The sequence below is a fragment of the Saimiri boliviensis genome, chromosome 4 (genome assembly GCF_048565385.1).
Source record: "Saimiri boliviensis isolate mSaiBol1 chromosome 4, mSaiBol1.pri, whole genome shotgun sequence".
Classification (NCBI taxonomy): domain Eukaryota; kingdom Metazoa; phylum Chordata; class Mammalia; order Primates; family Cebidae; genus Saimiri; species Saimiri boliviensis.
Genome location: NC_133452.1, coordinates 87,994,333 through 88,015,042, shown reverse-complemented (window position 1 = coordinate 88,015,042; position 20,710 = coordinate 87,994,333). Strand labels below are relative to the sequence as shown.

The 20,710-nt window shown below is 45.7% G+C and overlaps 1 protein-coding gene across 3 annotated transcripts in view; it reads right to left on the bottom strand.

Moving 5' to 3' along the window:
* Nucleotides 1-15,049, bottom strand: part of BICRAL (BICRA like chromatin remodeling complex associated protein) — a 93,522-nt gene extending 78,473 nt beyond the window's left edge. The window contains exon 1 of one of the 3 annotated variants that reach the window (XM_039467678.2): nt 3,507-15,049. The gene's annotated coding sequence lies outside the window, so the exon portion shown is untranslated. The remainder of the gene's footprint in view (nt 1-3,506) is intronic. The other 2 variants (XM_039467680.2, XM_074397812.1) reach the window with 2 other exon arrangements.
* Nucleotides 15,050-20,710: the final 5,661 nt, after the last annotated feature.

Sequence of the window (20,710 nt, the reverse complement as noted above, 5' to 3'; positions counted from 1 at the left end):
AAGTGTGAGCCACCTCACCCGGACAATTTCAGGGTCTTTTCTTCCCTACTCTTAATTTCTGGATCAAGCCTAGATTCAATTCTTTTTTTTTTTTTTTTTTTTTTGAGACAGAGTTTCGTTCTTGTTGTCCAGGCTTGAGTGCAGTGGCACAGTCTCGGCTCACTGCCACCTCCGCCTCCTGCATTCAAGGATTCTCCTGCCTCAAGTGATTCGCCTGGCTAATTTTTTTGTATTTCTAGTAGAGATGGGGCCTCACTATGTTAGTTAGTCAGGCTGTTCTCAAACTCCTGACCTGAGGTAATCCACCCACCTTGGCCTCCCAAAGTGCTGAGATTACAGTTGTGAGCCACCCCTCCTGGCCTCAATGCTATTTTTGTTGCACAGCTGTCTTGACTTAACTAGATGGCCTAGCTAGACCTAGAAGCCTGTATGTTGTATAACCTCCCAATAGAATGAGACAATAACTTTAAAAAATGTACTGAGATTTTAGTCTTAGGATACCTAAACCTTTTTCTCTGAGAAAATAATTTTGACTATTTGATAAATGGCATCTGGAAGAGGAAAAATAAAAATGAGACTGACGAGCAAAAAACTGCTGAAACTCAAAATGATATGGACCTCAATTCTCATGTTCCAATTCAAAAAAGAGCCAGCAGAACAGTGCAAGCATAGTACAAGGCAGCCCAAATGTGTATCTATGTCACACTGGAATCTCCTGGAGAGCTATGGAATACTACATCTTCAGATGCAGCAGGTACAGGGTGGGCCAGAATTTCAATATTGAACATCAAGAAGCTGGATTGTCTGAGACGTTATTAAATGACCCAATTGGCCCTAGCAAATGATGGTAAAAGAGGTGATGTTACAAATCTATATTCAAAAACATCTCCCCAGTTAATTCTGATGCTCAGATTTAGAAATCATAAGTGTAGAGGGAAGAACACAGCTTCTGTCATCCAATGCCAATTTTACCACGTAAAACAGCAAGATCTCGAACAATTACTATATTTCTATGAACGTTCATCCATTCCCAAGTAGATAAATCATAAAATCAATCTTTCAGGACTGATAAAACAAATTATACAAAGCACCAAGCACAGTTCCTGGCATACAGCAAGTGTTCAATATATGGTCGGTCTTTTAAATTGGTCTAAAGCATCCACTAATGTGTATTTATAAACACAAGGACACACCTAGTGACACCACTGTGTTACTTTCCTCTCTTAGAAATTAACTACTTACTTTCCATGTCTGTGGACTTCTAGAGATCAGAGCTTTACAGACCTTTCCCCTCCTCTTTTCAGTAACAATGTAAAAGTTAAAAACCCCTCCCCCATCTCTAATAGATACTACAGATACTTTAGACGGATGCTTTTTTAAAAAAGGAAGACTTTCAGAGTGTTTTAAAGCATACTGAAAGATCAGAGTTCTTAAGAAACTGTTTTGATTTGAAGTAATATAAAAGCCAACAAGAAGTTTCAAATAACTGGAACCCATTACCTTCCCACAATCTGACAACTAGTAAATGTCTTCCCAGGGTTGTTTTAAAGTAAGAAACGAAGGGTAAGCTACCCATAGAGAACCACGTTACCGGAAGGCAGACGCACCGTCCTCGACTCTTTTTTATTTTGTAACCTGAATGGACTCTACTTTCAATAGTAACTGGAGGAGGATGAAGGCAAAGCCTCAATGCCCGGCCCTGTGCCGGGCCACGGAAGACAAAGGCGTCCACTCTCAGATAGCAGGCGAGAAGATGGCTAGAACTCCTCACCTCCAATTTTGACTGGGGGCAGTGGGGGTGCGGGGCCAAACAGGGAGGGAACCCATCAGCCTCGAGGCTCGACCCTCAGCCCCCTTCTTCCATCACAAACAAGTGGGAAGGAGGAAGAAGCTGGCCCCAGCCCTTCCCGCTCCAAGCCGGCCTCGTCTTTTGGGTCTGGGGGCTTGGGGAAGAAGAAGGCCGGGCGACTCCCGCCCCATCTCCAGAATTCAGCACCCTGCTCCCGGCTCCCGCTGGCCCCGGCCTCGCGGCACCCTGGTCAGCAAAATGTTCTCGGAGGGCGCCGCCCGCGCCGCGAGAAAGATGGCGCCCGCCGAGCAACTGCGCCACCAGCCCTGGCGACAGGCCAGGCCCAGCGCCATCTTAGCGCCTTCCAACGGCACCCCCCCACCCAAGCAAAATCAGGCATTCGGGGCGACTCGGGGGGCGCCAACAGCGTCAGGCCCGTGCGCTCTCGGCCAAAAAAGCGCCGCCCCAGCCGCTCATCTCTCCTGGCCGGCGCGGCGGACAGCGCGGGCCTCGCAGGCGGCGCCTGGCTGGGCCGCGGGGTCCTCCGCGCGGCTGGGGGCTCGCCCCGACCCGGCCGTGGATCCTCGGAGGAGCTTCGGGAAGTCGGCGAGGCGGCGGGGAAGGCGCAGTCCCGCCGGCAGGTGCGCGCCGCCGCGGGCTCTGAGCGGGAGCCGGGCCGGGGCGACCCACCGGCCGGAGCTCTCCCTGCCGCAGCCGGGACCTGCTCTCCTCGCCGCGGCCTCCTGCAGATGCGGCGGGAAGGAGGAAGCCAGGATGAAAAATAAACCCCGTCCCCGCCGCCTCCCTCCCCACCGCCTCCCCTCCCCCTCCCCAGACGCGGGGTCCATTTTGCCGAGAAGAAAGAAAATATGATTCACACCCTAGAGCTTCCGAGAGAGAAAAGAAACGAGGGGGGGGGGGGAAACAGAGGGGTGGAGATTGGAAAAGCTTATTTTTCTTCCTCGCCCGCCGTCACTCCAGGCCCTCCCTGCCCCCTGCTCGCGGCCCCGCCGCGCCGTCTTCCTCTCGCCGAGCCCCGCTCCCTCCTTCCCGGCTCCCGGCGGCTCCGGGGGGCGGAAAACACACTCACACTCGCGCACACAACTAATTTTAAACCGGCTCAATCAATGAGTCATTAAAAGGCTTCCCTCCCCTCCCCTCCCCACCACCAACCGCCACGCCACCCCCTTCCCGGGCTCTCCCTCTCCCCGCTCCAGAAATTTGCATCCGCGGAAAAGAAAAAAAAAAAAAAGGAAAAAGAAAGGCGCCGGGCCCCCACCCCGCCGAGGCGCCCCCGGCCCGGCCTCGCCGCCCCCTGCCCGCCTGCGCCCCCGCCCGAGACACTGAACTTGGTCTTCCCGGAGCCCCGGCGGCGCTGGGAAAGGCATAAACACCCGATTCCCCTTTTCTCCGTGTCCATTAAACATCCACCCACCACCACCATCACCCACCCACAAACCCACCCCCCCCAAAAAAAAAAAACACAGCCTTAGCCAATAGCTCTCTGGGCTGAAACCTAATATCCTGGTTTTGGCAACTCGGTGTTTAATTTGCTCCTCTTTCTTTTCTGTCTGTCTGGAGACAGATCTCCAGCCCCCCCTCCCTCGCTTTTCCCCTCCCCGAAGGAAAGAGGCAGAGGAAGGAGGTTGTGTGTTTTTTTTTTTTTCTCCTTGAAATTTTTATCACAAAATTATAATACACTCAAAGGGAAACTCACCGTCATGAAAAAGCAGTGCCTTGTCAACGGGGTTTCTGCGCCATCGCAACAGGGGCGGCGGCGGCGGCGGCGGGCGCGGGGCGCGGGGCGCGAGCGCGGGAGCTCCCGGCCGAGCGGCGCCGGCCACACGCGCTCCGCTCTCTCTCTCGCTCACCCCCGCGCCGGGCGGCGGGCGCCCGCTCCCCGCGCCCGCCCGGCCTTCATGCTCTGTGCCCGGGCAAACCGCTCGCCTGCTCGTCTACCTCCAAACTTCGGTTCTCGCCTGGCAAAAAATGTGGAGATTAGGATTTTTTTAATTAAAAAAAAAAAAAATTTTTTTTTTTTCTGTAAAATCAAGCTCCAAGGATGTTCATTCCTGTTTCCTTTGGGATTCTTTTTAACTTCAGAACTGTATTGGTTTATTCAAGAAGCAGTTTTATTTGGCTTTTAAAAAAATTATTAAGATCCACGAGGTGCGTGCTAAATTTCTCTTGCAGGCTGCACACACACACACCACACACACACACCCAGTTTTAGCTTGACACGGGAAGGGGGGAGATTAAAGACCAAAAAATAAAAATAAAACAAAACACCCTGCAAGATTTGTTTAGAACTCTAATTAGAGCAAGCCTCAGTAAATACATTTTGCGTATGCTATTTAAAACCAAAACCACTTTTAACTTAGTTATTAGGCAACTAACTGGTTCATCTTAACTTTTAAATATACTAACTTTTCCTTTGCAACACTGTCCATTCCAAAATTCTGTGAAACCTTACCTGTGAAGCCAGTATGTCAACATTAAAAAGGAAAACAAAAAACTTTACTAAAAGGAAAGTGAGGCAGAGTAAATCACTCTCAAAACATTCATTTTCTACTGCCTTCTCTTTAATGTCGGTATCTTTTATCTCCATATTTGCAGAATTTTCATTACATAGTTCCCTCATTCTTAAAAGAGAGCTAGTCAACTTTTAACATTCTTTGGTCCAAGTATAATTACCACCCATTTTTAATCTCAAATCTCAAATTGTTGACACTTCTCCGTAAACCATCTAGTATCCAAAGCATTTAAATTATGTGGCCCAGGTCCGGTGTGGTGGCTCACGCCTGTAATCCCAGCAGTCTGGGAAGCTGAGATGGGTGGATTACCTGAGGTAAGGAGTTCAAGACCAGCCTGGCCAACATGGTAAAACCTCGTCTCTACTAAAAATGCAAAAGTTAGCTGGGCTTGGCGGTGGGCTTCTGTAAACCCAGCTACACAGGAGGCTGAGGCAGGAGAATCACTTGAACCTGAGAGACGAAAGTTGCAGTGAGCCAAGACTGCACGTTGCACCCCAGCCTGGGTGACAGAGCGAGACCAAAAAAAAAAAAAAATTATTTGGCCTGGAGTGGGAGCAGATGCCTTGTAGTCTAGGTTAACCACAAATGCCCGCAAAATATACTGGGGTTTTTGCTGTTGTCTTTTATTTTAAATAAACATCACAGATAAGTAAAAGATGAATTGTACAGAATGTAATTCAGGTTTTAAACAATAGATTGGCTGGGTGCAGTGGCTCACGCCTGTAATCCCAGCACTTTGGGAGGCTGAGGTGGGTGGATCACATGAGGTCAGGAGTTCGAGACCAGCTTGGCCAACATGGTAAAACCCTGTCTCTGCTAAAATACAAAAAAATTAGCCAGGCGTGGTGGCAAACCCCTGTAATCCCAGCTACTCAGGAAGATGAGGCAGGACAATCGCTTGAACCTGGAAGGCAGAGGCTGCCGTAAACTGAGATTATGCCACTGCACTCCAGCCTGGACAACAGAGCAAGACTCTGTCTCAAAAAAAAAAAAAAAAAAAAAGTACATATTAAGCCTCAGAAATATTATAAATTGCCTTAAAATTCATTTGTAATGCATATAGCAATAGGATCATGCTGATAAAGCAAATGATCAGCTGCTCTGCCTATGGAGTAGCCATTCTCAAATGGCTCAAACCTTTTTCTCCCAGATATTTGGTGAGTTCTCAATATCCACAGATTAAAATTATTTAAATGAAATGATTGCATGGTTTCTATATCCCCTTAGCATTAAAAAAACCCACAAAAAACTCTTAGTGGTAGTACACCTTTCTTGCATATATAAGGATACTACAACTAGACTATATTGAATAAATTAAATCTGTCAAGGCTGGCATGTTGTCGTTTTCAACATAGAAGATCTTTTTAGTTAGGATGCAGTGGTTTATACCCATAATCCTGGCACTTTGAGAGGCTGAGAAAGGAGGATCGTTTGAGGTGAGAAGTTCAAGACAAGCCTGAGCAACACAGCACAAGATCCCATCTCTAAAAATATTTAAAAATCAGCCAGGTATGTGTGACACATGCCTTCGGTCCCAGCTACTGGGAGACTGAGGCGGGAGGACCGCTTGAGCCCATGCGTTGGAGGTTGCAGTGAGCTATGATCATGCCACTGCACTCCAGCCAGGTTAAAAGATTTGAGACCCTGTCTCTAAAAAATAATAAAATTAAAAAGATCTGGCTGGGTGCAGCGGCTCATGCCTGTAATTCCTTTGGGGGGCCAAGGTGAGAGGACTGCTTGAGGCCAGGAGTTAAAGAGCAGCCTGGCAAACATGGCAAAGCCCTGTCTCTACCAAAATATAAAACTTAGCCAGGCATGGTGGCATGCAGCTATAGTCCCAGCTACTCCAGAGAGGCTGAGGCATAAGAATCGCTTGAGATTGGATGATAGAGCAAGATTGTCTCAAAAACAAAAACAAAAACAAAAACAAAGAAAAACACCGTATCTTGTTCTGGTACTGCCATTTTATCATTCATGATGTATGCTTTATATTTAAATGTGCCTTAAAAATATATTCAGTGATTTAGTATCACAGTATCATTGAGGTGTTTTCTCTGATATTTTGCTGCAAATGCAGCCAAGGGCTTCTTGGAACAGTATCGTCTTTGTATAAATTAGCATATTTCTCTATACTTGATGGTTGGACCAACTAGTTTTCTAATTGGCTTGGAAAATTTTTTAATCATGTTTTAAGGTGCCTTTGGATTGGCTAAGATTTAATTATAATACCGATTCCTAAGAATTACATTTCGAGAGTCCATATATTATGCATTGCAATTAGGACCCACCAAGCAAGTTTTACAGCTGTTGCTCCATAGCTCTAATGATATATGTGTCTGTGAGTGTGTATTTTCTTTATTTTCTTGAGACAGGATCTTCCTCTGTTACCCAGGCTGGAGTGCAGAGGCATGATCATATATCACTGTAGCCTGGAACTCCTGGGCTCAAACAATCCTCTAGCCTCAGTCTTCCTAGTAGCTGGTAATATAGGTGCACACCACCACACTCGGCCATTTTTTTTTTTACTTTTTGGTTTTTTTTTGAGACAGAGTTATGCTCTGTTGCCCAGGCTGTAGTGCAGTGGCGCGATCTTGGCTCACTGCAGCCTCTACCTCCCAGGTTCAAGCAATTCTCCTGCTTCAGTCTCCTAAGGAGCTGGGGCTACAGGTGCATGCCACTACACCCGGCTAATTTTTTTCGTATTTTTAGTAGAGAAGGGGTTTCATCATGTTGGCCAAGATGGTCTCAATCTCCTGACCTCGTGATCCACCTGCGTTGGCCACCCAGAGTGCTGGGATTATAGGGCATGAGCCACTGCGCCAGGTCTTGGCCAGTTTTTTAGTTTTTGAGAGACAGGGTCTTGCTTTGTTGCCCTGGTTGGTTTTAAACTCCTGGGATCAAGTGATCCTTCCGCCTCAGCCTGCTGGCATTACAGGTGTAAGCCACAGTGTCGGGCCCTCCAGTGAAACAGTAATAGATTTCAGAAAGCTATCCTCTCAAGTCAGCCAAAACTGAGAGGAAGCTGAAATCTGACTTTAAAAGATGACCTAACAAAGCTGAATTTATATACTCATAAAGAGTCTAGGGCATTGCAGGCTTTTTAAAGAGAATGTCCAAATATAAGAACACTGACATTTAATGAGGGTCTTCTAAGTGCCACCAGGCATTATGCTAGATACTTAAACACATTATCACATGAATTTTGACTCAAACCCGAAGAATAAGGTTTAATTATCTTGATTTTGTAGATGAGGTTCCCAACAGAATTTGCCTGGGGACATCAGTCTAATAAGGGCAGACAGGAGAACCAAGTCTGGCTGACCCCAAAACTCACCCTCTCTGTCAGGCCTGAAAAGGATTTTGGGAACAAGCAGTCTTTGCTGTTTCAATGTTAACACTGGAGTCCAGTGGTGTGGTACAGACAGAAGGAAAACCGTCTAATTAGTGAAGACCTACTTTGAGAATGCCAGTTGTCCAACCCAATTTTAAATCTGGAGGAAGAGTTTGCAAAATAGTGGGAAACAGTAGGAGAATTTCAGATTCTCCAGGTACAACCAAAATTGTAATTATTTAATAATATGGCAAAACAAAAACAACTTTTTCCCCAGATTACCACAAAACTTAGTTTAAATGAGGGATATACCTTCATATATTAAAATTTAAAATAATAGTTTATATAGACAGGATTTTGGTAGCAGAATACTAAATTGGAAAACTTTTTTTTTGAGACAGAGTCTTGTTCTGTTGCCTGGCTGGAGTGCAGTGGCACGATCTCTGCTCATTGCAACCTCTGCCTTGCCTCCCGGGTTGAAGCAATTCTCCTGCCTCGGTTTCCTGAGTTGCTGTGACTACAGGCGAGAGCCACCGAACCTCCAGCTAATTTTTGTATTTTTAGTAGAGATGGGGTTTCACCATGCTGGTCAGGATGGTCTCGATCTCTTGACCTCATGATCTGCCCGCCTTGGCCTCCTTTAGTGCTGGAATTACAGGTGTGAGACACCAGGTGCCAGGCTGGAGTGCAGTGGTGCAATCTCGGCTCACTGCAACTTCCGCCTCCTGAGTTCAAGCAATTCTCCTGCCTCAGCCTCCCGAGTAGCTGGGACTACAGGCTGGTGCCACCACGCCCAGCTAATTTTTGTATTTTTAGTAGAGATGGGGTTTCACCATGTTGGCCAGGATGGTCTCGATCTCTTGACCTCGTGATCCGCCTGCCTCAGCCTCCCAAAGTGCTGGGATTACAGTCTTGAGCCAACACACCTGGCCAAGAGGAAAGTTCTTAAAATGGCTTTACTATATGCAAATAACTTTAATTGTATTCTCTACAATTTAATTATGTACAATTAAATGGCAACTCCTATGATTCCTATCTGTGCATGTGACTTAGAAAGGCAACCAGACAGGAAAAAAAAAAGGAGGTAAATATAATTGAAATGTTCTAACACATGCTTGGATCTCCAAATAAACAGGCCCAGTGTCCACAGAACAATGAAAAGTGAAAGTGTTTTTCTTTCTCTCCCTCCAAATGTTCCCTTTGGTTGGTTAAACAGTCTCAGAAGGGGAGAATGCAAATGCTGGAGACTGAGTACTGACACGCATGACCAGATGCGTCCAGATCACAGAAACAGCAACACATACCAGAAGAGTTAGTAAGTGTTCTATAGAGTGTTTGCAAAGCAAAATCTTTTACATTATCAGTGTGTATAAATAATGTATATACCTTTATTTATACCTACAGAGGTACTTATATTCTGAGGTTTAAGTGTACTGGCTCTATACTCAGACTGACCTGGGTTCAAATTCTAATTTTGTCACTTAACAGGTATGTGGCTTTGGGCAAGTCATTTTACCACTCAAGGCCTCAACTTCCTCTATAGAATAGGGGATGACTATGGTACCCACATCTGAGAGTTATTTTAAGGCTTCAGGAACTAGTGTAAAATACTTAGCATGGTGCCTGGAACATAAGGAGAGTTCACTACATTCAACTGTACTGCCTTATTTTAGTTATGTGTCAGGTTAAATCTTCCCATGTGAATATTCAATGCCAATCTCCTATGAATCAACCTAGTATGTTTCTCTTATGTTCCTTCTTAGATAGGGAGCTCCTCAAGGATGCCAGACCATCATCGCCATCCTTATATTCTCTAAGGGCCTAGTAGAGTATTTGGTATACAGTTTGCTCACAATCAATAATTTTGCAATAAAGGCAAAACAGCCCAGTCCACAAGATCTACAAGAAATTAGTGTATCTACATCTAGAGCTCCATATATTAAGATGGTAAAGTAAGTCTCCTTAAATGATGTAAAACCATTGCCCAGTTGATTACAGTTAATACTATATAGCCTAAAGGCTTAGAGTTCTCTCTCTCCAGTTTTATCACTATCATTTTTTAGTCATGTGATTTTGGCCTTCTTTAAAATTTTCTCTCACCTAAGTTTCTTCACCTGTAAAATGGAGATAGTAATAACTATATCTCAGGGAGGAGAGTTCAATAATATGAGAAATATAAAACCTTTGGCCATGTATGGTGGCTCACGCCTGTAATCCCAACACTTTGGGAAGCTGAGGCAGGAGGGTCACTTGAGCCCAGGAGTTTGAGACCAGCCTGAGCAACATGGTTAGATCCCATTTCTACAAAAAATACAAAAATTATCCAGGCATGATGGTAGGTGCCTGTGGTCCCAGCTACTTGGGAGGCTGAGGTGGGAGGATCGCTTGAATCTGGGAGGTCGAGTCTGTAGTGAGTCATGATCAAGCCACTGCACTCCAGCCTGGGTAACAGAGCGAGACCCTGTCTCAAGAATAAAAATAAAAATAAGGGCCAGCTGCAGTGGCTCACGCCTATAATCCCAGGCTGAGGTAAAGCGGGCAGATCACGAGATCAAGAGTTTGACACCAGTCTGGCCAATTTGATGAAACCCCGCCTCTACCAAAAATAGAAAAATTAGTTAGGCATGGTGGCGGACACCTGTAATCCCAGCTACTTGGGACGCTTGAGGCAGGAGAATTGTTTGAACTTGGGAGGCGGAGTTTGCATGAGCTGAGATCATACCATTGCACTCTAGCCTGGGCAACAGAGCAAGACTCTGACTCATAAATAAATAAATACAAACAAAACCCTTGCTTCAGTGTCCCATATATAGTATTGAATAACAGTTGCCATTCTTGTTGTTATCATTAAAAGTACTGTGGAATTACTTTCAAAGCGATAAACAATTTATTGGCATGATTACAAATGTTTTCAACACCTTGCCCACATTATTTTATTTGATATATGAATTTAAACACTTTATATCATCTTTGTAGAGACTAAAGCTATTTGTCTCTATATTAAATGATATGTTTCAAACTGGTTATTTTCCTTGACAGACTTAAAAAAAAAAAAAAAAAAAAGCTGAACTCCTACAAGCTTTCAGTACAAGGATAAGGAATTAAACAATATAGCAGAGCTGCTAAAGAAAAAAAAAAAAAAACAGGCATTCAGTACTCCCACTGGCCTTCCTGTCTTACCCTGTAGACTGTTCCCCACAGAGTGTGTTTGGGGGAGGTCAGCCATCAGGTTAGGAGGGCACCACATGCTGCTGGAAGGCATGCTCAGGATGTGCCACTCACTGGCTCCCAGGTTCCCCTGGTATTCTATCAGAACTCTGTAACTCTCCTAAATAGAGCATTCCTTCAATTTCACCATGCCCAGGAGGATGGGGGAGTGGAGAGGAAGTGGAATGGAGGTCACATCATCAGGCTTCAAGGTGCTAACTACAAAGCACACTTGGAACTTGGTGAGAAAGTCCGTCTCTAAGATAAGACACCCGTGTAAAGAGACTTGCCTAATAAATGTCACTGTGCTTTCTGAAAATGAAACTACTAAGAAGTACACCATCTGAAAAAGGAACTACTCTGAAAAAGATGACTTGTAAATATGAGTGGAAGACAAGTAAATAAGTGGGTACTAAGCAGGCGCCGAGAAATATCCTCGACAATAAAGAAAAAAACCCAAACTGTGGGAGTGGAGACACTGTGTGAACCCCGACAAGTATTCTGATCACTAAAGAGCCCCATGCTTACTGGAGCACAAGAAAATTAAGCAGGCATTTTTTAGAGCCGGATGAAATAACCCTTAGGCCATATAATTCTTTCTTTTCTAAATCTTCCAATTGCTAGTTCCATTTCCCAGGGGCCCTCATACTGTAAAAGTGACACCCTGAGCAAAGGTACAAGTACTCTATACTCCAGATGTTCCAATCAACTACCAGTTAGGTGTGTTTATCAATCCTTGTGAGTCAGGTTAACTTGAGTCAGGTCTAAGACAATCAGGAGAATGTTCAGAGAGTGGTGGTCAGAGCAAAGGGCACTGATGCTCTGAAGGGATACTTTGCATGGAGCCTGGTGAAAATGCGATGAGTTACTCCTGTCCCACGCAAGCACCAAACTCAAGTAATAATCACATGCAAAACCAAAATTCGAGTCATCATCTTCCTTTCTGAATTTGCTCTTCCTCTCTAGTCTCTATGCAGGTTTATAACACCCTCCTTTCACCTAGACCAACCCCTGGATATTTTTCAATTGCCTACGATTCCTCCTCATTCTCATTTGTGTTGTTGTTGTTGTTCTTTTTCTTTTTTTATTTCTTCCTCCTCATTCTCTTATCTCCCTCAAATGATGGAACTGTTCCGGCTCAGAAAAATAAGAGCCTGGGCCAGGTGTGGTGGCTCATGCCTGTAATCCAGCACTTTGGGAGGCCGAGGCCGAGGCAGGCGGATCACCTAAGGTTGGGAGTTCAAGACCAGCCTGACCAACATGGAGAGAAACCCCATCTCGACTAAAAATACAAAATTAGCCAGGCATGGGGGTGCATGCCTGTAATCCCAGGTACTTCGGGAGGTTGAGGCAGGAGAATCACTTGAACCCGGGAGGCAGAAGTTGCGGGGAGCTGAGATCGCACCACTGCACTTCAGCCTGGGCAACAAGAACGAAAGTCTGTCTCAAAAAAAAAAAAAAGAAAAAGAAGAAATAAGAAAAATGACAGCCTGAAATATGGCACTGTGACATGCTGAACTAAAGAAGCGGCCTCAAGGCCTCTCTGACCTCTCCTTCCCCAAACTCCCATCTCTCAGTTCTCTGTCTCTCTCAAAGCACAGGATGTCTGTTCTCTCAAGTTCCCTTAACTACTGGACCCCAAAAGAGAAACATAATTGCCTCAGGTCTCCTCCCTGAAATCGAATTATTTGTCACAGAAAAGAAGACTGACACATGCAGTCACACCTCACCTGGAGGGACTTTTTCACAAGATAATGTGCCTCTCACTCAAATTCCAAAACAATCATTTACAAAATAATTTCTGTCTCCTGGAGCATTTACTATTCTTAAAAATCACTTAACTACCCTTCAAAACTGCTCTGATTACTTAAGCCCAGTAGGTAGAAGCTGCAGGGAACCATGATGCCCAAAAAAGGGCTGGCTGGCAAGGCACGATGGCTCATGCCTATAATCCCAGCACTTTGGGAGGCTGAGGTGGGTGGATCATCTGAGTTCGAGACCAGCATGGCCAACGTGGCAAAATCCCATCTCTACTAAAAATATAAAAATTAGCCAGGCATGATGGCGAGTGCCCGTAATTCCAGCTATCCGGGATGCTAAGGCGGGAGCCTTGAACCCAAGAGGCAGAGGTTGTAGTGAGCTGAGATCTTGCCATTGCACTCCAGCCTGGGCAACAAGAGCAAAACTCTATCTCAAAAAAAAGAAAGAAAGAAAGAAAAAGAAAGAAAGAAAGAAAGAAAGAACTAACAGATTCTCAAAGCCACATCCACAACCAGAGAATGGGAATTTCTGGGGCAAGCTGAGAAGTGGTGTACGTACTTTCAAATGGCTCAGTAATTGGCTCCACCTGCTTCCCCAGGCACATCTGCAGCCAGTCCTCTCCTAGTACCTGGTGGTCCCTTTACAGAGATTACCCTGGCCCTGAACAAACATATCCAGATTTGGACATATCCTTTCCCCCTGCCTGGAATTCCCTTTTCCTGTGGCACAAGTCCACCATTCTTCAAGGCCCGGCTCCAATGCCATCTCCTTTGGGAAGCCTTCTCCGGTCACCTACCTCAGTGGCTTTCAAACATCTTTGCTCGAGACTCAATCCCAAGAAATACATTTCACATTGTAATGCAGTAGATACATAATTGAAACAAAGGTTTTGGAAAAAAATACCTAAACTTTCTATGGAGGATGCATCTTGATGTGTTTCATTCTATATTGTCTTATTTTTTTAAATGCTGTTAGACACTTGGTAAAAGGATTTCATGATCCACTAATGGAGGTGACGCCCACTTGAAAAACATTGCTTAAAATGAGTGAGTCCCTTCTCTATGCACTGGATACACACCTCTGTTACCCACTGATCACACGTGATAGTAATGATCTATTTACAGTCTGCCTTCATCCTCCCCCCTCTAGATAAGCACATACCACAACCAAATCAGCGTATCTTATGACAGCTCCACAGCTGCTGACAAATGCAGAAATGCAAATATTGGAGAAGAAATACTTTAATTGCTTTTGCTTGTGTCTAATTTTGTTTTTCGTTGCTGGTTACAATTCATAGCATAGTCTATTGGAGACTATGCTATTGGAGACTCAGCCTCCTAAGAGGCTGACCCTGGGAATTATATTAGCTTCAACCCCTCAGTTATCAGCAATTTTTAAAAACAGCCATTGTATCTCAGCACAATTTAACCAAGGTGTAAATTATTCTCTCCCTCAAAAACAAAATACGCAAAACCATCAGAAAATATTTTGTCGGGTTGCTAGCCAAGATAGTGCAAATGTGGGCAAACAAATCTCTTACTTAGATATTTGCAAGCAAATAGTCAAAAACCTCAAAACCCTCCTTCCCTACCACTTCAGAAAGGATCCCCACCCCCACCCCCGCAGGGGCGGGGATGCAGATACAGAGGCCTTTCTATCTGTGCATCCTGAAGCCCAATTTCTCTCTAGGCTGTCCCTAACAACACAAACAAATGAGAAAAGTAGAAACCAACAGATAAACAAAAACAAAAAGAAACCAGAGCAGCTAAAGAGCACCACGGTATTGAAGCCGGGCCCCAAGCTCCCGTGCGAATAGTACCTGTGACGGATGCCGGGGCGCAGCAGCGGCCCGCAGGGGGAGGGGTCCTTTTTCTGCAGCACGTGGCGCCAACGACAGGAAACCTGCCTGCAACACCCGCCAACCCTGCACACCGCTCATTTGCAGCATCGTCATTTGGGTAATGCTAATTTGCTCCAAGTCCTTGTAAACTTCTTACAGAGATAAATGCAAATCTATTGTGGGCTTGGGGTGGCCCTGGGCAGGCTAGGAGAGAAGGAGGGACCCGGCAGTCCCCAGTTGTCAATGAAAAGCTCTAGGAATCGGAGGACAGAGTAGGCAATCCTGTTCATACAAGGGGAGGGCCAGGCGCAGTGGCTCACACCTGTAATCCTAGCACTTTGGAAGGCCGAGGCAGGAGATCGAGACTATCCTGGTCAACATGGTGAAATCCCGTCTCGACTAAAAATACAAAAAAAATTAGCTGGGCATAGTGGCACGTGCCTGTAATCCCAGCTACTCAGGAGGCTGAGGCAGGAGAATTGCCTGAACCCAGGAGGCGGAGGTTGCGGTGAGCCGAGATCGTGCCATTGCACTCCAGCCTGGGTAACAAGAGCGAAACACCGTCTCAAAAAAAAAAAAAAAAAAAAAAAAAAAAAAAAAAAAAAAATCAAAAGAACACAAAAAACTAAGAGAGGGGAAAACAGGAGATACTTTAAAGCTGGGTTTTTAAAGGATGAGTAAGAGTTCTCCAAATCTGAAGGAAGAATACTAGCAAAAAAAAAAAAAAAAAAAAAAAAGAGTTCTCCAAATCACATGCGTAAAGACAGAAGAGAGCTCCGGGTAGAGGAACCTGAGAGAGTGCACATGGTGAAGTCCTTAAATATAAATGAGGGGGACAGGCAGATGATGAGGGGCTTTGCAGATCATGGAAGGCAGTGTGGATGATCCGTAGGCTGCTGCTTTCCACACTGCAGGTCACAATGTAGTAGGCTGTGCAATTCCTGAGATTGTGACCAGCTTTTATAAAAAATGAAACAGCCTAAATCAGAAGATACCAGAATACATCCAAGCAGTAAGGGTATAAACTTGGGAAATCTGTTTCAGTTATAAATGTGTCTGTATATGCATGAACTGGTTTGTAATATAAGTGTATTTCTTACTGTGGTGGTGATCTTTAAATTTTTAAACAAAAATAGTCTAGAGAAAGAGGACACAATAAGAGAATGCCGTGAACAGATTTGAATTCCGTGAGGATAAATGTGGCAGCAGTATGGAAGTTCAGTGGGCAGAGGTGAGGGCTCTGAGCACACACGGTATTGTGTTTGTGCGAGGCTTCCCCAGCCCAGACAGTGAGCTTGATGCTCTAAGGGCAGAGACACTGTGTCATGTAGCTCCCAGTCCCGGCACCTGGCACACAGTAGGCACTAAAGAAATGTTTCTTGACCAGGGATGGTAACTGACTTCCAGGATGGCCGCCAGCAAACCTCACCTCCGGGTATTCTCACCCTTCTTCATCCTCCCTCCCACTGTGTGCCAGGGTTGGTCTGAGTGACCAATAGGCTAGGGCAGAAACTTCCTAACTTGGGTGTTCTCTGGATCTGTCACTCTGGGAGAAGCTGGCTGCCATGTCATGAGGACACTCAGACAGTCTATGGAGAGACCCATGTGGTGAGGAACTGAGGTCTCCAGCCAATAGCTTAGGCATCCTGCTGACAGCCAGACAACCTCATGAGTGAGCTTGGAAACAAATCATCCCCCAGCCTACCCTTCACAAGACTGTAGCCCTAGGTGCTAGCTTAATTATAAACTCATGAGAGACCCTGAGACAAAAACATACAACTAAGTTATTCTTGCATTCCTGACCCACAGAACTGTGATGTAATAAAGGCTTGCTGTTTTAAGCTGCTACATTTTAGGGTGCCTTGTTATATAGCAATAGACAACTAATACAATGGGTTAACATGAAGTCTAGAAATGTTTAAAACATATTACAGTTACCCATTCTTTTTTTTTTTTTTTTTTTTTTTTTTTTTTTTTTTTTTTGAGACGGAGTTTCGCTCTTGTTACCCAGGCTGGAGTGCAATGGCGCGATCTCGGCTCACCGCAACCTCCGCCTCCTGGGCTCAGGCAATTCTCCTGCCTCAGCCTCCTGAGTAGCTGGGATTACAGGCACGCGCCACCACACCCAGCTAGTTTTTTGTATTTTTAGTAGAGACGGGGTTTCACCATGTTGACCAGGATGGTCTCGATCTCTCGACCTCGTGATCCACCCGCCTCGGCCTCCCAAAGTGCTGGGATTACAGGCTTGAGCCACCGCGCCCGGCCCAGTTACCCATTCTTTAATACCCTTTTGTTTTTTTCTCAAAGCTTCTGTCACATCACATCTTTAGCCTGCTTAGAGACACATCTGACCCAACCTGGACCATCAGGATCCTCTCTTCTGGGTATTAGCACTTGGGACACAGAGACTGGGTCAGCTGTGAGGAGCAGACTACAAGGCTAGAACAACCAGGGGGCAAGGCCACCATTTTGCAGCAGTCATAATGGGGCCCACGTAAGTGCACGGGCACAGAAGGACCAGGGATTAGGGTAGAGGGGAAGAAAGCAGATTCTCACTGGGCATGGACGGGAGGAGGGAGGAGAAAGTGCCTGATGATATCTGAGCCTCCTGAGGTCTGGCTGGCTTTCTGGCTTGGGGTTGGAAGGCTTCCTTTCCTTATTATTCCTCATTCTACCAGCTCATCTGAGCCAGCTCACTTTCTTGCAAACCAAAGATCCTGGAATATGCTGGCCAGCTTCTGTCCAGTGCTGGCCAGAGGAGCAGCTCCTCCTGTTGTGGCAAGCCAAGTATCTCTCCAGAGAGAACAACAACCCACCAGAGACTAAGCTTTCGTATTACTGTGTAAAAACTGCTATCGAGCGGGTAAAAGGTCCTCTCAGACCATCCAACTCCTTTTGCCTTAACGTCACTTTCAGCAAGTAATCTTTTGATTATTAATGGACTTCACTTTTAAAAGTAGTATTCCGGCCAGCTGACCTAATCATTCCAGTGGTTGGTAAGTTCATGCCCATTATAAATTCACAGATTGACTTTCGAGGACAAAGCATTCTTGAGTAACCTCCATTTCATTTCCATTGCTCTCGGTCAAGCCCTGTCATTTATCCAATGAACCATTACAATACCCTCCCAGTGGCACTTCCCCTACTCCAGTCCATTCTCTTCACCTTCTTCTAAAAATACAAATCTGATGCCTCACTCTGTTCAGAACCATATGGCAGGTCCTCCAGCACCCTCTGAATGACAGGCATTTCCAGCCCCATTTCCACCATGCCTCCTCCACGCTGCTCCAGACCACTCTCCACTCTTGCCATGTGGTGTTACTCCCAAGTTTCTCAACTGGCATCCACCCAGCTCTGCCTGTGTTCTTCCTGTTGCCTGGCATTCCTTTCTATGGGCACCTCCCCTGCCTTCCCACTTATCCCACTGTCCTCTTTCCTTCATACATCCATAGAACTTCCTTCCTCCTCGATAACACAGAGTATAGTCAGCTTGACTAATAATTACTTCTCCTCATGTCTGTCCCTGGACTGTAAGCCTCAAGGAGATGAGGACAATATTCTTTTTTTTTTTTTTGAGCCGGAGTTTTGCTCTTGTTACCCAGGCTGGAGTGCAATGGCGCGATCTCGGCTCACCGCAACCTCCGCCTCCTGGGTTCAAGCAATTCTCCTGTCTCAGCCTCCTGAGTAGCTGGGATTACAGGCAAGCGCCACCATGCCCAGCTAATTTTTTTGTATTTTTAGTAGAGATGGGGTTTCACCATGTTGACCAGGATGGTCTCGATCTCTTGACCTTGTGATCCACCCACCTCGGCCTCCCAAAGTGCTGGGATTACAGGCTTGAGCCACCGCGCCCGGCCGAGGACAATATTCTGTTCATTTTTATACCTCCCCTCACCCCAGGGCCAACTACAGTAGCTTGCATCAGCATGTTAAGCTAACATTTCTTGAGTCTTTCCCATATTAAGCCACCCGGCTGGTATTGTAGGTAGCAGACACTCAACAAACACCCACTGAATTGATTAAAGTTAGTCAGGGAGGCATGGACAAGTGTTCCCTGGACCTAATGACGTTTAGGTGAGATGCCCACCTATCATCTGTGTTTGCAGAACTGAGAGAGCAGAGTTAGACTCATGGTGGCATCCACGGTGAGGTGATGAATGAATCAGCCTAAGCTTTTACAAGAAGAACTTTTAAATGAGGCATAATTTCTCATTTAAAATTAAATGACATTAATTAATAATTAAATGACATAAATAGAAAACAAAAACAAAAAGCAATTAATAAGCAAAAAAACAAATCCCCACACATACAGTTTTTCTTTTTTTTTTTTTTTTTTTGAGATGGAGTTTCCCTCTTGTTGCCCAGGCCAGAGTCCAATGGTGTGATCTCAGCTCACTGCAACCTCCACCCCCCAGGTTCGAGCGATTCTCCTGCCTCAGCCTCCCGAGTAGCTGGGATTACAGGTATGCACCACTACGCCCAGCTAATTTTTGTATTTTTAGTAGAGACGGGGTTTCTCCATGTTGGTCAGGCTAGTCTCGAACCCCCGACCTCAGGTGATCGGCCTGCCTCAGCCTCCCAAAGTGCTGGGATTACAGGCGTTAGCCACCGTGCCTGGCCAGTTTTTCCCTTTTTTTTTTTTTTTTTTTTTAAGGCAGATTCTCGAACTGTTGCCCAGGCTGGAGTGCAATGGTGCGATCTTGGCTCACTGCAATCTCCGCCTCCCGAGTAGCTGGGATTACAGGCACGTGCTACCCATCCATGCCCGGCTAACTGTTGTATTTTCAGTAGAGATGGGGTTTCACTATGTTGGCCAGGCTAGTCTCAAACCCCTGACCTCGTGATCTGCCTGCCTCAAAGTGCTGGACTTACAGGCATGAGCCACTGCGCTCGGCCTAGTTTTTCCTCTTTTTTTTTTTTTTTTTTGAGACGGAGTTTCGCTCTTGTTACCCAGGCTGGAGTGCAATGGCGCGATCTCGGCTCACCGCAACCTCCGCCTCCCGGGTTCAGGCAATTCTCCTACCTCAGCCTCCTGAGTAGCTGGGATTACAGGCATATGCCACCATGCCCAGCTAGTTTTTTGTATTTTTAGTAGAGACGGGGTTTCACCATGTTGACCAGGATGGTCTCGATCTCTTGACCTCGTGATCCGCCCACCTCGGCCACCCAAAGTGCTGGGATTACAGGCTTGAGCCACATCGCCCGGCCTGATTTTCCTCCTTTTGAACAATTAATTAAATTGACATTCCTCTCTCCCCTTTTCTTTCCCTTTCTTTCTCTCTCTTTTTTTTTGCGGGGGAGACAGAGTCTTATTCTGTTGCCCAGGCTGGAGTACAGTAGCAAAATCTTAGCTCACTGCAACCTCTGCCTCCCAGGTTCGATCAATTCTTCTGTCTTGGCCTCCCAAGTAGCTGGGATTACTGGCGCCCACCACCACCCCAGGCTAATTTCTGTATTTTTTAGTAGAGAAGGGATTTCACCATGTTGGCCAAGCTGGTCACAAACTGCTAACCTAAAGTGATCCACTTGTCTCGGCCTCCCCAAGTGCTGAGATTACAGGCGTGACCTGCCGTGCCTGGCCTCTTTCTCTGTCTTTCTACAATTGCAATTGTGACTTACAAACACATTACAGGATGCTAGGTTTAGGTTAACAAATATTAGAGAATGGCATGGGAGTGAATTCCTCACAGTTAGCCAGTTTATGTGTTTCAGAGCTAAGGGATGTGGGTCCATCCGCAGGTGACTTTACCGTAATTCTTTCAAGAGTCAGCATCTACATGTGAAGGTAGAAGCAGAATCTGGTCCTGATTTGTCCACTGATGATCCTTGTCCAGCCTCCAATCTTCATCTCTCTCTCTCTTACCCCCAAGAATTGTGGAAAAGCCCCAGCTCTGGGTAAACTTGAGACCAGTGACACAATCCTAAAGAGCTTAGACTATTCAGATAAGTTCTTGGCAGAGAACTTACAAAGTCACTCTTAAAGCAACTGGAAGCCCAGACACTGTGGCTTCACTCAAAAGTATTCCCAGCACTTTGGGGAGCCAAGGTGGGTGGATCGCTCGAGCCCAGGAATTCGAGACCAGCCTGGGCGAAACCCTGTCTCTACCAGAAATACAAAAATTAGCCAGTCTCATTACCTGGTCTCAAAAGAAATGAAGAGAAAACAAAAACAAAAAGCACTGAAATTAGCAAGCAAACAAATCCTCACACATACAATATAGTTTTTCCTCTTTTTAAACAAATAATTT